We start from the raw sequence: 4,081 nt of genomic DNA, 5'->3' as shown, positions 1-4,081 counted from the left end.
GAATGGTGGGTAAATCTGTGAAATTCACCTTGTTTACCTCATACTTGCTATCAAAACTTTTACAGAACGTAGGGCCTATATTAAGAAGCAAACGTAGAAAATTATTGAAAACTTTAAGAACTAATACTGTTAATCGAAGAACTGATCCGACAAGGTGTACTCCAAGATGACAGCGAACAACACCCAGGTGGTAAAGTAGTTTAAGTAAGTACCCGTAAAGACAAAGTAATCAACAACGTGGTTATGCTGGTTGTCATAGTGCATTTTCAGGTACATGTAGTAGGTTGGAAGGTTCTAAAACCCAATATCCTAATATGAGAACGTGTCCGCTGTGAAGAAGGTATCCAACTCTTCAACTTGGTGATAGCTGCCATAATTAGCTCCTTCAATTACTATTTCCAAGGAGAGGCACCGTTTGGGTAGATCATATAGGAGAATCTTTCGGCAGTGTATAGTTCACATAAAAGCGTAGGAGTATTCAAACATTGCTTGTTAATTGTGTTGCATACATTCCCGTGTTATAGAACGGTGATATCCTACGTAATGTTTTACGTTTAAGTTCTTTAACACTCTGAGGTAAAAATATTAGTAGTAATAAAGATACAAAACAGTAGGTTGAGAATAGGTAACATCTTTTTGTTGACTTTTTTTGTTGTTTTCAAAATAAATTATGGTTACGTATCAATACTTGGATTGCTAATTGAATCACTATTATTAATTGAATTACTATTATTTTGATTTTATAATTGTTTTCGATTCTTATTTTTCCCTTATATTATATTGAATGGATTAGACGTTTGTCTTCTTCTCCATTCATCTTCTACTGGAGTTGGTGTCGTTAGGGTGTTCAAAAAAGAAGGGAGTGAAAAAGAAGGATTAGGGACATTTATTCTTTAGTTAAACGAACTAGATTAATTACCCGTACACAGTAAAACCATAATAGTCGTTTATTCTTTAATGTAGGTACGTTATAGTTACGTAGAAAAGTGTGATTAATCTGAGCTCTGAGCCACCTCCAATTAATTTGCTAGTTTCGTTTTCTTGATTAATTAGTTTACTCTATTCTTTTTGTTTTAAATAGTATGTGTCATGCTACTTGTAAGTACCTATCGGCTTTCGGTTCTGTAACTAGATGTATTGTTAGTTGACTAGGGAAACGATAGTAAGTTTCGGTTGGTACTTTTCGAATTTACCTCGTGAATCAATTTGGTGGTATACGTTGTATTGAATTCAACGGTATTATATTCACTTATGCTGTTAAGGTTTGATTAAGCATTGTCTTTGCTTATTCTGTTGAACTTTGTAAGCCCGTCACCTAATATAGTAAAAACGTAGTATCTCTTTAATTGTCTAGATCTTTGAACTTTGTATGTTGAGATTTATTTTAATCTATTATTTTTGATTATTCTTCCTAGAGTTTGTCGGGATCTAAACTCTCACCGAAAATTTGGTAAGTTATAGATAATAGTAGTTGAACTTGATGTGTTAAAAACCATAGTAATTCTCATAATAAAGTTGTGTTTTTTTTTCGTAGGTTTATTTTGTAGTCTATATACTCGTATATATATTAAATGTTTAAGTTGAAGTACTTTTCTTAAACTTACTTATTATTCTTCGATGATTTCGTGTCTTTAAAAAAAAGCCTCTTTCTCTTTCTTAGTTTTTTAAATCACCGGTTTATTTATTGAATATGATTTGTTACGTCTAAGTATTGTACATTCCGGAATTATAGTGTCGAAGTTTTAGTTTTGTTTCCTTAAACCAGTAAACCGCTTGGGGTTGGAAGGAACCCCTAGTTATCCCCCGGCCCTCACGCTATACAATTCTTGAAAAACTCATGGTTACATCAGGGTTCTGCTCGTTTAAGACGAAGATAAAGAGGACCAAGGATAGCATAGTTTACGTCCGTAGCTTTTCGATATTCGTCCCTTAACGTCATAGTTGGCGTACTTAATGGTGTTAAAATTATGCAGTTTGCGTTTCGTATATAATTTCTAGAAAAAATCTATTATCGATTTGGTCCTTCCAATACAAGATCAAATGAGTTTGTCCACTATGGTATCTTTGTTTCAAAGTGTGGAGTGTTACACCCAGTTTCGTCTTGTAGTTGTCTAAACGTTTATTGTCATGCGTACATTTTACGTATTAATGTAATTGTAAGGATTAAACACATAACAAGAAGAAGTTCCGTAATAGAATGATTAGAATTTACATGGTGAATAGTAATCAATCAAAGAAGTCTTCATATGCTAAAGTTTTTCGCTATATTCGATTCGAATGCCCCTTTTTTTATAAGTTTTTTGTTACATTCGATAAAGTCTTTATGACATCTATAAGGTACTGAATCCTATCGTCTTTTGACATCTATAAAGATAAACCAACTCGAGTCAATTCATCTCCATAAATTGTTACCCTTTTCATTTTAATTACTTAATTTGGACTTTACTTGGACCCCAACTTATCTTTAGATGAAACTCTGTTAGATGTACATCTGGTTAATAACTTTTAGTACTCGAAGACCTAGATTTTAACTTACACTTTATAGTGACATAGTCGAAAGAGTAACGAAATAACCGTCGCCCCCCCCACCACTCCTCCGCCCGCACCCTACCCCTTGGCACCCCCCTCGCCAACGGATCATATGATATAGTTAGTTGCCGGAGACTTAATATTTATTTCGTTATTTGCGTAAAGAGAAATGCTTTGTAAAGTTATAGTTCCAATTTGATCTGAATTTTAAGTTTGATAAATTCTTGTTTTCTAAATTTTGCAAATTAAAGACCAGTCGCTTGAATTAATTTTTGTATTCATTTATTTATTTGTATTGTATGCCTAATCCGACTAATGTGGTGTGTGGTTACTTATCCAAGTACCGAGACTGATTTGCCGGGCGGGGCTGAGACCGAGTGAACGTTAAACGTAGCTAGTTTTGATTTTAGTCCCTTTTGTTTTTACATATAGTATTTTCAGATTATCTATGATCGTTTGTTATCTATTTTGTTTCGTTATTTCTTCGTACCCACTTTTGTCACTTATAGTATTTTGTAGACCGAATCTCTCTTGTGATTCGTAATAAGCTTTAGTTTTATAGATGTTAGAATTTCGTTTGATTTTAGTTGAAATTCAATTTCTTTAGTCTCATCTTGTGATTCTTTGGATTTAGTGAAAAAATTGGTAATCTTCTTTTTGCTAGTTTTCGTCTGATTCTGTAGCCTTGCATATTTGGTAGTTTAGCAAGTATGCGGCATCTGTTACGCCTCCGGTTTGGGGCGTGACAGTATTCATCGGAGAGGTAAATGATAATTTACTATTTATTTCTTTATCTACTTATGACTTGTAAAACTATACCTTACCTTTACGTTTTTTTTTTTTTAATATTGTAGGAATTTTGCACGAATGAAATCATATGTTCGGAATAGATCTCATCCTGAAGAGTCAATAGCTGAAGGTTATATAGTTGAAGAATGTTTAACCTTCTGTTCAAGATATTTAGATTCAGTTGAAACAAAATTTAATCGACCCGTACGGAATCCTTATCCACCTTATCCACCTAAAAATGGAACGGAAGGATTATATTTATTTTCTATTGCTGGTGTCCCAATTGGAAAGATTGAAAATATTGTATTAGATGAAAAAGCATGGGTCCAAGCACATCGCTATGTACTTCATCATTACGATAACCTTGAGTCTTTTCGCCAGTAAGTCATGTTTATCTTGTTACATTATTAATATTTAAAACTTAGATACCAATCGAAAAATATAGTTTTATATAAATATAAACAATTCATTGATTTGGAGAAAAGAAAACGACGTCGTCATGCACGCCACACTAGAGCCAAGATAGAAAAGCTAGTGAATGAGAGATTTCATGAATGGTTACAAAGCATGGTATATATATTTATATCACAAAATATTTTATATTATTTAAAGTAATAAAATATATAATAATATTTTTTTATGCTATTTGGATGATTCAACTCAGTTTAGAAAAAATTTTAGCCATTGCTAAAGGCCCTAACAAATTTGCAAGAAGATTTAATGAATTTATTATTAACGGTTCAGATTTTATACAAAAGCTCGT

General features: G+C 32.7%; 1 long non-coding RNA gene across 1 annotated transcript; it reads left to right on the top strand.

Annotated features, from left to right (window-relative positions):
* The first annotated feature begins 2,688 nt into the window (after positions 1-2,688).
* On the top strand, positions 2,689-3,742 carry LOC109704251. The gene is made up of 2 exons (XR_002214256.1): positions 2,689-3,292; positions 3,384-3,742. It is a non-coding gene; the product is annotated as an uncharacterized LOC109704251 (long non-coding RNA).
* The last annotated feature ends 339 nt before the right edge of the window (positions 3,743-4,081 follow it).

This window comes from Ananas comosus, unplaced genomic scaffold (genome assembly GCF_001540865.1).
Source record: "Ananas comosus cultivar F153 unplaced genomic scaffold, ASM154086v1, whole genome shotgun sequence".
In the NCBI taxonomy this organism is placed as follows: Eukaryota; Viridiplantae; Streptophyta; class Magnoliopsida; order Poales; family Bromeliaceae; genus Ananas; species Ananas comosus.
The sequence above is the reverse complement of the archived record's forward strand: the minus strand, read 5'-3'. Positions and strand labels throughout refer to the sequence as shown.